Genomic DNA, 12924 nt, shown 5'->3' on the forward strand with positions numbered 1-12924 from the left:
AAAGTCATTAATCAATTCAAATGACGCTACCATGACCTTTCAGCCATGAATAACCACACCTTGTTTAGTAGAATTTTATGAATTTTATTCCCTATTAATTACAATCTAGCAGCAAATGCGTTAATCTCAAAACCAAGAAACATAATAGCATAGTCACGATATGGCAACTTTGATAAGATTTCACCAAAGCAAGAATCACAAACATCAAAACACAACACGGCGTGAACATAGATAAAAATTTGCAGAGTGTCAATATCGCGTCAGTTCAACAAAGCATAGTCTCGGTCATTTGTCCATTTGCCTCAGTTCAGGTGAACACCTGTCCTAACCACTGACTAGCACCAGCATGTTGGACTCCATGCAAAACAATTCAGAACACCAATTCGGAAAACATTAGCTAAGGCCTCTGTCAAAAGTGGGCAGCTGGTACCCAGAAAGGAAAAGTAAACAGACAAATTACAAATGCATTGTCATAATTACCCTCCAAAGATTAGGTCAGCGCACAGGTTCAGTCCTCGTCCTCAGGACATCAGTCAAACCGCCATCAGTGAGAACTCAGCTCTGGGACAAAAGGGCACTTCCTTAATAAGGAGGAAAAGTGTAAATGGACAGTCTAAGGGCAAGGATGGTTTTAATAAAATCTCAAGTCACCAAACAGAGTGACAGAGTTTCTGGATAAAATCAATAACATTCCCTAACCCACCTCAATGACCTCTCTGTGACATGGGTTTTTATCCCTTTTTCGTAGTACATTCCCCCAAAATTCTATTGGACATTTAGTATACCCCACTATATTTAGCCTATCAAATTAGACATTAGGTAATCCTAATCTTCACCCCATATTGGTTTACAAGTTTTTGATTGGTCTTCATAATTGATGTCTTCAGAGGTGGCACATGCGGTGACTTCATTCCCTTGTAATTCTTAGCACATCGTTTAGTCAGCAGTTCCATTGTCTTCCTCGGCTTGAATGACCTTGTACATTACATTAATCTACACTGTTTCAATTCATTTATAACATTTGGGGCCTGATTACAACTTTGGAGGAGGTGTTAATCCGTCCCAAATGTGACGGATATACCACCAGCCGTATTACGAGTTCCATAGGATATAATGGACTCGGAATACGGCTGGTGGTATATCTGTCACTTTACCGTCACTTTTGGGACGGATTAACACCTCCTCCAAAGTTGTGATCAGGCCCTTAGTTTTCAAGATGATGGGAAACAGGGAGAAACAGATCTAAATGGTTACATTCATCTTCCAAGTTCGAAAGAAAAGAACGAGCGGGGTCATGGCCCCTTGTGAGTCAGCACACTGAAAAATAGAAAAATGCGTTTAATATGAGAGGCAGGCAGCTAAACTCCGGCTCATGCTAACTTAAGGCCTAAGAGGTTTTCAATACAGATTTAATAACACAAATGTTAATATAAGCTCATTTAAACGTAACATAAACATTTTGGTCATCATTATTAGTTTGCGTATACATTGGTGGCCACTCTTCGTGGTCACAATTCAAGTGCACTTTTAACAAAATTGCTATTACTACAGTTTCTATGCGGCATCATCACACCTTAATTCATAAACATTTCATGTTAATATAGATTATATAAGCTACACTCTCTCACCTCCAACAGGCTGGCAGTAATTACTGCCAAATTGTGACCATGGTGGTGAGAACTCCCATAGACAGCCAATGTACCACACCAACCGCAAGGGCGTTAACACCACTGACCACGGCGGTAGTCGACAACAGCCATGCGGAAGACAAAGTACTGCCCACCATACCATGACACAGGATATCGTCTTGATTTCTGGGGCGGTACCAACGCTATCAAAAGCCTGGTGGAAACACATCACAGAAGACCAAAGACTCACCATCAGAGACACAGAGAAGGACAAAGCCGCCATGGAACCGGAACTGCAAGTCTTCCCCGTGCTCATCTACGCCATGCTCCACCTGGAACACCAATGCTGACGAAGACGACAATCATGAGTACAGGCACATAACACAGCATAATAATGCAAGGACAACAAGAATGCAGTAATGAGAATGCATTGATTGTGAATAGCTACCAAATGAATCGATTGTATGAAAAACAGATATGTACAAGTGCAATTGGGCATCAGTTTGCAATCCCTCAGGGGGATGGGCGTGGGGGGGCACCTCAGCCGAATACGGGAACAAGCCCACTGCTTCTGGAGGGGGCTCCATGCCCATTTCTCTCAGCTGGGGTGTTCAAGGTCACAGTTTCTCAGGTGGGGACAAACCCACTGCTTCTGGAAGGGGCCCCTTGTACAGCAGTCCCTGAAGGGCGGCCTACATGCCCTCCGCTGGTGGCGAGGACTGCACTGTGTCATCTGGAGGTGTGGGCTGCACTGTGTCAGCAGGTGAAGGTGCCTCCTGGGCAGCCTCTGCTGGAGGTGAGGGCTGCATTGTCTCAGAAGTTGAAGGTGCCTCCTGGGCAGTCTCTGCAGGGGGAGTGGGCTGCACTTCCTCAGCTGACGGTGAGGGCTCCATGATCACTGGTGGTGGTAGTGTCACCCTGACAGCCTCTGCTGGAGGTAAGGGCTGCACTGTGTTGTATCAGCAGGTGAAGGTGCCTACTGGACAGCCTCAGCAGGACGAGTAAATGTAAAATGTAAATTAGCACTTGTATAGCGCACTACTCACCCGTTAGGGTCTCAAGGTGCTGTACTCATACCGCTATGGAAACCCTCCTGGCTTTTCCCTGTGAGGCGCCCACTCCTGAGCACCCCCAGGGTGAAGCCAGGCATCCAAGCACTGTTGGGGCCGTTGTGGAGATTAAGCAAGCTATTGCCCAGAGTTGCAGAGTGGGACCCATGAATTAGATTAGGCACCGAGGCGAGAATTATCTGGTCAAGGGGAATTGAGCCCAAGACCTGCCGAAGCGGGACTTGAACCCTGGTCTTGAGCCAGATCTCTGCTTCAGGGTCTGCCGCTCTAACCATTGAGCCACACTTCGACGAGTGGGCTGCACTTCCTCAGCTGGTGGTGATGGCTCAGTGACCACTGGTGGTGATGGTGGTGGTGTCACCCTGACAACCTCTGCTGGAGTCAACGGCTTTTTCCCCTTCATGGTAAGAGATATGGGATCCTTAGCCTTTCTGGCAGGGGTTGAGGCCTTCTTCCCTTCATTGCAGGATGTGCTGGTTCCTTAGCCTGCCTGGAAGGAGTCGAGAGCTTCTTCCCCTTAATGGCAGGAGGTGGAGGCTCCTTTCCCTTCATGGCAGGAGTTGAGGGTTTCTTTGCCTTCATTGCAGGAGGTGTGGGATCCTTAACCTTCCTGGCTGGTGGGTTCAATCACTGTCTTGTCACCACAACTAGGAGGTGACTCCACTGTCTGCGTGGACTGTGTGGGTGAAGTGCTGGGCTGGGTCATTGGGACTGTGCTCTTACGGGCAAGACAGGGGAGGGGGAGGGAAGAGGTCAAGTTGGGCAAGGAAAAGCTTCTTTGGGACGGTGGGGCAGGATGAGGGAGGCGGGATGGGAGTGGAGGTTGAGAGAGTGGTTTTTGGAGGCGTATGTCTGCTGGACTTGGGTGCAGGTGCATAGGCAGTGTGCTGATGTGAGGTTGATGGCTGTTGGGTGCCTGAGTGTTTGTGTTTGTGTTCTTTAGGGGCGAGACAGACAGGGTGGGAGAGGACACAGTTGATGCATGGATTGATGTAGTAGAGGTGTCTACTAGTGAAGTCTGTGTGCTGCTTGGTGTGGTGATGCTGGTGGTGGATGTTGATGCAGTACATGCAGGTGTGAGTGTGGAAGTGACTGTGAGGGAGGTGGAGGAGGAGGAGGAGGGGGAGACAGTAGAGGCAGTGGATGCTGTGGTGTCTGCAACTGTCTGGTATTTGTGTGAGTACTTGTGGGATGAAGTGTGGTAAATGTGTTTGACTGTGCCACTCTTGTGTGTTGTCTTGTGTGCATGTTCGTCTGTATGTGTGCATGGGATGGGATGGAGTTGAGGAGACTGGGACTGGGAAGTGGTAGTTGGAGGGGGGACAGTAGGAACAGGGACAACGGCTGCCATCAGAGAGGAGGCCAGAGCCTGAATCGATATCTGCTGGGCCACCAATCCACAGTGGATGTCCTCCAGGAATGCATTGCATTGCTGCATCTGGGATGCCAGCCCCTGGATGGCATTCACAATGGTTGACTGCCTTACAGAGATGAATCTCAGGACATCAATAGCCTCCTCACTCAGGGCTCACTGGGGCAGGGCCTGAAGCGCCTGGGGCGAAGGAGATGCCCACCCTCCAGGGTGAGTGGGAACTGGCAACTTGCTGAGGGGCTCCTGGGAGGGCGGTACTGGTACAGGGGGTGGTGGCTGTCCCTGCAGCAGTGGTAACCACAGAGGTGTCCCCCACCACCAGAGATCTTCCATCAGAGGATGTATCTGAGTCTGTGTTATCACCTCCTGTCTCCGCCGTGGTGCTCTCCTCGCCCTCCATCCCACTGGTTCCCTCAGCATCGGTGGACTCTGCCTTCAGGGTCCTTTGGGATGCAGCTCCCTCTGTTGCCCCTACTACCCCTCCAGATGTCGCTAATGCACACATGGACAGGATGGCAGAAGAAAAAAGGGGGAAGAGAGACAAAGGAAACACTTGGTCAATTACTGCACCAACACCAATGTTGGCATACACAGCACCATCACACACAGGGATCAGGATTGAGCACTTTGCAGTGCACTGCCAGTGATTTGGCTATATGCCATGGCAAGATGAGGGCCACACACTGCCAATTGCACCCCTCTTGGGACACACGAAGCCCTGACTGACATGGACTGTTAACAAGCTAGGTGACCTGCATTAGCCATACACCCATTACCCTTGAGCTGGATCACACTGCAATGTCTGATCTGGCATTAAGGCGCACCCACTAACTCTCACCCACCACCCAGATCCCATGCCACCTACCAATTTTTGTAGTAATGCCCCCTGTACTCACCCCCTTGTGGCTGCTGTGATGCCCTCAAGCGTTTATCCAGCTCTAGGTAGGCCACTGGCAGTATGCGGGCCATCAGGGGGGTCAGGTTCCGATAGGCACCCCTTCCTCGTTGGGAGGCCATCCCCAGCTGGGCCTCCATGGTCTTCCGTGCCCAGCATCTCAGGTCCTCCCACCGTTTCTGACAGTGGATGCTCCGCCTGCCATAGACCACCAGGGTCCGCACATCAGTGGCGATGGCACACCATAATCCGTTCTTTTCAAGTTACCTCACTTCCACTTGTCCCTACATACAGGACAGGTGGTCGCCATTTCATTGTGGTGGACAGCGATCATATCAACCTTAACTGTGTCATAGCCTAGCTTAGCACATACTTCGTCATCCCACTGTCCCATCACATAAATGCATCATGTACACTGAGGTGGTGGTTCCATTGTTCAAATTGTGACAGCGTACTCACTCTTGTGTCCCTTAGATACCTACCACTGTGGATGAATAGGAGGAGGAGACAAACCCCATGTAGAAACCCCTTGTAGACTTGGCTACGCTGGAGGACAGGCACATTACACTCACCTATAGTCTGGACAGGGCCACAATCACATAGCTGTGTGCCCAATTGCAGCCTGACCTGATATCTGCTATCCTTCTCCAACTGGGATCCCCCCTCTTGTGCAAGTGCTATCAGTGCTCCATTTCCTGGCAACTGGTTCTTTCCAAGTGACAGTGGGCTTGGCAGCAGGAATGTCACAGTCAATGTTTTCAATCATACTGGCAAGAGTTTTGTCTGCCCTGGTGAAACACATGTGCAGCAACATGGCTTTCCCCCAGATGGAAGATCTGGCCTCTGTGAAGGCCGGATTCTATGCAATGGGACATACCCCCAATATTGTTGGGGTGATTGACAGGACACACTCCAGAATGAACAGGTGTTCAGGAATCATAAGAGTTTCCACTCACTGAATGTGCAAATGGTGTGCCTGGAGGATCAGTACATCTCCCACGTCACTGCCAAGTATCCTGGGTCAGTGCATGACACTTTTGTCCTGGGGAGTAGCAACATCACAAATGTGATGGCCTAACTACAGAGGCACAGGGTGTGGCTAATAGGTGAGCCATGGTTCCCATCCACTATATGTTAGTGTATGCCTTCAGGTGTCATCCCCATAGCATTTTGTCAGGATAAATGTTGTCCCTCAATACTTGCAGATGACTCTGGCTACCCAAACCTATCATGGCTGCTGACTCCTGTGAGGAATGCCAGGACAGGTGCTGAGGAACGTTATAATGAGGCACATGGGCATACTAGAAGGATCATCAAGAGGACCTTTGGTCTCATGAAGGCCAGGTTCAGGTGCCTCCATCTGACAGGTCGATCCTGTGCTACTCACCCGGGAAGGTCTGCCAGATAGTAGTTGCATGCTGCATGTTGCACAAACTGGCCCTCAGATGGCATGTACCTTTTCTACAGGAGGAGGAGACTGGAGATGCCCCTGTGACAGCAGTGGACCCTGAAGACAGTGAGGATGAGGGAGCAGAGAATGAGGACAACCGAACATCAGTTATACGTCAATACTTCCAAAGACATACAGGTGAGACAGTGCAACTGACCATTCCTTGACTATTGATGTCTTCTGTGTGGCTGTAGCATGATGGCATTAACTTCCTTTGCATCTCAACTTACTGTCACCTATAGCTTGTCATTTTACAGATGTTGGTGAGTTACAAACTGAGTACTGATGTGATGACTACAGACAACTTTAGGTCATTATTTCTATGCTCTCACAGTGCTCAGATCATTTGCACTAGATGTGACTGTTTCCATAAATGCACATTTTTAACACATAAAATACTAGTGTCAAGTTGTGTTCAAGGTTGTTCATTGTAGTGCTATGAAATTGAGGGAAAAGTGCAATGGAATAGGGTGATGGTGGGGGAAATTCCAGGGTATTGTTCCAATCTGTTTTTAGCACAGTTCCAGTGTCCAAGGGGCCACAGAAAGCGGAGCTAAGCCAGTTCTAAGTGGACAAGTTGACTGTGTGTGACAAAAGGGGGACAACCAGGAGAGTCTCATTTCCTGGCTGTCTCATTTCCTGGCAGTGGTCTTGGCAAGTGTCTCTGGCTTCTGTCTGGTTTGCAGGGAACATTTATGGGGTGGTTCACCTTCTGCAGGGGGAGGGGTGCTGGTGGCCTGCTGTCCTGTGGTGGTTCCTCCTGCCCACTAGCTGCAGCAGAAGTGAAGGGCTGGTCAATGGAGTGGCTAGTGGTAGGGGCCCGCTGCTATGCTATTGCTTCCCTCATGATGTTGGCCATGTCTGCCAGCACCCCTGCTATGGAGATCAAGGTGGTGTTGATGGCCGCAGGTCCTCCCTCATCCCCTGATACTGTTCCTCCTGCAGCTGCCTGTTCTCCTGCATGTTGTCAAGAATCTGGCCCATCGTGTCCTGGGAATGTTGATAGGCTCCCAGGATCTCGGTGAGTGCCTCTTGGAGAGTCGGTTCCCTGGGCCTGTCCTCCCACTGGCGCACAACGGTCCTCCCAGTGTCCCTGTTGCCCTGTGCCTCTATCCCCTGAATTGTGTGCCCACTGCTACTAACCCCAGGTCCCTGATTGTCTTGGGGCGAGGTGTGGACTGGGGTCCCTGTACAGGTGGGCTCACTGCTGATTGATGTGTCCTGGGGACAGAGTTGTGGGTACCCTGAGTGGGTCCTGTGGTGTTGGATACTGATGGGGGAGGCTCTGTGGTGGACTGTGAGTGGGCTGGGGTGACCAACTGTCCAGTGGTCCCTGGTGGGCCAGGTTGTTGGTCCAGATCCTGAAGTTCAGAGTTACTGTCATCACTGGGAGCATCTTCTTTTGGGGGACTGGATAGTCGTGGCACCTCCTCTCCACTGGGATTGGCTGGAGAACCTGTGGGGATGTAAGTGATGTATTATGCTTCATGTCTGTGACATATTGTACATCCAACTCTTCCCATTTATCGTTGCTGTTGCCCTGCCACCTTTGTTTGTGTATGGTGATATATTGTGGGATTGTTAGTTTCCCTATGCTGTTCATGCTTTAGTGATGGGTGTCCATGCAGGGCTGCCATGCATTGGTATTGCACACAGGATTTGGCATTGGGGTTAGTCATATGTGTAGGTACAATGTGTGGGACGGAGTGGACTGATGAGAGTGAGGGTGAGGGTGTGTGATGGCATGCAGGTATAGGAGGTGATAAGTAGTAAATATTGACTAACCAGTGTCCAGTCCTCCGGCCGCTCCAGTGAGTCCCTCAGAATGAAGTAATGCCCAGACTTGCTCCTCCCATGCTGTGAGCTGTGGGGGAGGAGGTGGGGGTCCACCGCCAGTCCTCTGTGTGGGAGCTGATATCTTGCTGCCACAGAACGTACCTTCCCTCGTAGGTTGTTCCACCTCTTCCTGATGTCATCCCTTGTTCTTGGATGCTGTCCCACGGCGTTCACCCTGTCCACTTTTCACTGCCATAACTCCATCTTCCTGGCAATGGATATATGCTGTACCTGTGCTCCAAACAGCTGTGGCTCTACCCTGACAATTTCCTCCACCACGACCCTTAACTCCTCAGCAGTGAAACGGGGGTGCCTTAATGGGGAGATGGGTGTTGTGTGGTGTGTGTTGGTGAGAGTGTGTTGAATAATGTGGTATGATGTGGGGTTCGTGAGGGATGTACGGGTGTGTGTGGTGTGTGTGTCTAGTTGTCTCTGTGCTGTTCGTGTCAATCTCCTGTCAGTAATTCTTGTTCATAAAGGGTTGTGGGTAATGTGGGTGTGTGTTTTATGGTGCTGTGGGCGGGGGCTGTGGTTTGTATATGAGTTTCAGGTGTGTGTTTTTAGTACTGGGCAATGTAGCGTTGTTTCGTATGTGGGCATCCATTCTGAGTGCGGTGGTATGTACCACTGATAGTTTACTGCCTTTGAATGTCCGCTGTGGTAATTTGTGGGTCATGATGTGGTGGGCTTTGTTTTGTTGGAGTAAGGGCATGGGTATTGGTACCACTTTAGCACTGACCTTAGGGCTGTTGGATTTGTGTATGTGGCAGTATTCTGTCGGATTGGTGTGTGTTTGTCATATTATGGGGAACAGATATTCGCCACCGAGGTAGTATGCTGGCGGCCGTCTTCTGCATACCTTTGCAAAGGTGATAGAAAGGCATGTCAATCTGCAGCTCACATCTTTTGTGGAACAGAATGGGATTTTGCATCCATCACAATCAGGAATGAGGGCGGGCCACACTACTGAGTCCACTCTCCTTGGTGTTATGGAATATCTTAGAGGCCAACTAGGATCAGGCAACTCAGCAGCACTGATTCTGTTAGATCTCAATGCCACATTTCAAACAGTGTATCATTCCATTCTGCTCAGTTGCCTGGAAGGGATGAGAGTGCATGGTACAGCCTTGGCATGGTTAAGATCTTTCCTATATAACCAGACCTTCCATGTGCATTCTTATTAATACAGGTCTAAACCCTATGTGATAGCTTCTGGGGTACCTCCAGCTCTACCTTGAGTCCACTCCTGTTCAATTTGTATTTAGTCCCCTTGCTGATATTGTGGAGTCCTATGGGCTCACATTTTTTCTTATGATGACGACACTCAAATTGTGGTGTGTCAATCTACCAAGGATAATCGAAATGCGCAAACCCTTAGCCCCTTTCTGGCTCAAGTTTCAGTTTGGATTAATAATAATTTACTAAAACTTGAAGGGGAAAAAACAGAGGTTTTGTTAGTAGGTAACCGACCCTTCCTCTGGGACTCCCATCTCTGGTCCTTTGCTCTGGGCCCGATCCCCACTACAATGCATGTGGTTAAAAGCCTGCAAGTTTGGATAAATGATAAATGTTAGAACTGACAGCCTTAGGGTGGTCACCCCTAACTTTTTGCCTGCCTCCCTCCACTTTTTGGACACTGTTTTTGCTGGCTTTTAGACTCTGCGCACTTTACCACTGCTAACCAGTGCTAAAGTGCATATGCTCTCTCCCTTTAAACATGGTAACCTTGAATCACACCAAATTGGACTATTTGATTTACTTGTAAGTCCCTAGTAGAGTGCACTATATGTACCCAGGGCCTGTAGATTAAATGTTACTAGTGGGCCTGCAGTACTGGTTGTGCCACCCACTTTAGTAGCCCCTTTACCTTGTCTCAGGCCTGCCATTGCTAGGCCTGTGTGTGCAGTTTCACTGTCACCTCGACTTGGCATTTAAAAGTACTTGCCAAGCCTAAACCTCCCCTTTCTCTACACATAAGTCACCTCTAATGTGTGCCCTAGGTAACCCCTAGAGCAGGGTGCTGTGTGGGTAAAAGGCAGGACGTGTACCTGTGTAGTTTACATGTCCTGGTAGTGTAAAACTCCTAAATTCGTTTTTACACTACTGTTAGGCCTGCTCCCTTCATAGGCTAACATTGGGGCTGCCCTCATACATTGTTGAAGTGGTAGCTGCTGATCTGAAAGGAGTAGGAAGGTCATATTTAGTATGGCCAGAATGGTAATACAACCTCCTGCTGACTGGTGAAGTTGGATTTAATATTACTATTTTAGAAATGCCACTTTTAGAAAGTGAGCATTTCTCTGCACTTAAATCTTTCTGTGCCTTACAATCCCCGTCTGGCTGGGTTTAGTTCACATCTCCTTGTGCATTCATTCAGACACACCCCAAACACAGGGTACTCAGCCTCACTTGCATACATCTGCATTTTGAATGGGTCTTCCTGGGCTGGGAGGGTGGAGGGCCTGCTCTCACACAAAGGACTGCCACAACCCCTACTGGGACCCTGGCAGACAGGATTGAACTGAAAGGGGACCTGGGGCACTTCTACTCCACTTCAAAGGCACATTTGGGTATAAAACAGGGCCTCTGCCCTATCACCTCAGACACTTCCTGGAGAAGAAACCTGAACCAGAACCTGCACCCTGACAAGAAGAACTGCCTGGCTGCCCAAAGGACTCACCTGACTGCTTTCTACAGAGGACTGTTGCCTTGCTGTTGCCCTGCTGTCTTGCTGCTCTCTTGCTTTGCTGCAGAAGTGCTCTCCAAGGGTTTGGATAGAGCTTGCCTCCTGTTCCCTGAAGTCTCAGGACCAAAAAGACTTCTCTCTTGCAACTGGACTCCTTGTGCAGCGAAAACTTTGACGCACAGCTTGTTCCCCAGTGAAAAATTAACTGCACGCCGAACCGGAGAGACGCCGCTCGACTTCGAGAGTTAAAGATTGACGCGGCGCCTGCGGTGCAACCGGAACTTCGACGCACGGCCCGCCTGGACAACGCCGCCCAACTTACAGAGAGGAAATCAACTCAGCGCCTGCCGTGAGGGAGAAAATTCCACGCACAGCCCACCGGAACGATGCGCAGCCGGACAACAAGCCCAGGATTCCACGCACAGACCCCGGGGGGTCTGAAAACCCCGCGACCCACAGAGGAGACCTGTCCGCGCACCGGAAATTGACGCAACATCTTCCCCGCTTGAAAAATAACGACGCAAGTCCGTGTGTGAAGGGGCGAAACCAACGCACACACCATTTTCCACACATCTCCTCCTCTGTGGCCCTTTGTGGAGATTTTTCACTCCAACCAGGTACTTTGTGCTTGAAAGAGACTTTGTTTGCTTTTTAAAGACTTAAGACACTTTGGGGGTCATTCTGACCCCGGCGGTCGGCGGGAGCACCGCCGACAGGCCGGCGGTGCCCCGCAGGGCATTCTGACCGGGCGGTAAAGCCGCGGTCAGACCGGCAACACTGGCGGTCTCCCGCCAGTGTACCGCCGCCCTATTGAATCCTCCAAGGCGGCGCAGCTAGCTGCGCCGCCGAGGGGATTCCGACCGCCATCCAGTTCCCGGCGGTCCGCCCGCCGGGAACCGGATGGCGGTAGGGGGGGTCGCGGGGCCCCTGGGGGCCCCTGCAGTGCCCATGCCACTGGCATGGGCACTGCAGGGGCCCCCGTAAGAGGGCCCCTACAAGTATTTCACTGTCTGCTTGGCAGACAGTGAAATACGCGACGGGTGCAACAGCACCCGTCGCACCTTCCCACTCCGCCGGCTCGATTACGAGCCGGCATCCTCGTGGGAAGGGAGTTTTTCCCTGGGCTGGCGGGCGGTCTTTTGGCGACCGCCCGCCAGCCCAGGGAAAAACTTAGAATACCCTCCGCGGTCTTTCGACCGCAGAGCGGTATTTCGGAGGGGGAAGTCTGGCGGGCGGCCTCCGCCGCCCGCCAGACTTAGAATGACCCCCTTTATATCACTTTCCAGTGATATCTTTACATTTTCATATTGCATCTTTTATCGTTTTGACCTGCAAATATTCAGATAAATATTATATATTTTTCTAAACACTGTGTGGTGTATTTTTGTGGTGCTGTATTGTGTTATTGTATGATTTATTGCACAAATACTTTACACATTGCCTTCTAAGTTAAGCCTGACTGCTCAGTGCTAAGCTACCAGAGGGTGGGCACAGGATAATTTGGATTGTGTGTGACTTACCCTGACTAGAGTGAGGGTCCTTGCTTGGACAGGGGGTAACCTGACTGTCAACCAAATACCCTATTTCTAACAATAAACTATCCATCAGTCACCAGATAAATAAAGTTGCAACCACATGCTTTGGAATTCTTAAGTGGTTGAATAAGATCCTGACATATCTACCAGATTCAGTTCAACAGACAGTTGTTCAGGCCTTAGTGATATCCAGACTGGACTATGGCACTGTCCTGTATGTGGGTGTGACAAAATCTTTGCTCAAGCGGCTCCAAATTGTCCGAAATGTGGCAGCCCATATGTTTCTTCAACCACCTAGGTTTACTTTGACAGCCAGTTTGCTTAATACTTTTCACTGGTTGCCTACAGAGCAGTGGATCCAATTTAATACTTTATGCTACATGCATAAGCACCTTGCTAACACTGGGCCATTATATTTAAGATCATTGGTGTCAGCCTACATTCCAAATCAC

Source organism: Pleurodeles waltl, chromosome 8, assembly GCF_031143425.1.
Source record: "Pleurodeles waltl isolate 20211129_DDA chromosome 8, aPleWal1.hap1.20221129, whole genome shotgun sequence".
NCBI classification, from domain to species: domain Eukaryota; kingdom Metazoa; phylum Chordata; class Amphibia; order Caudata; family Salamandridae; genus Pleurodeles; species Pleurodeles waltl.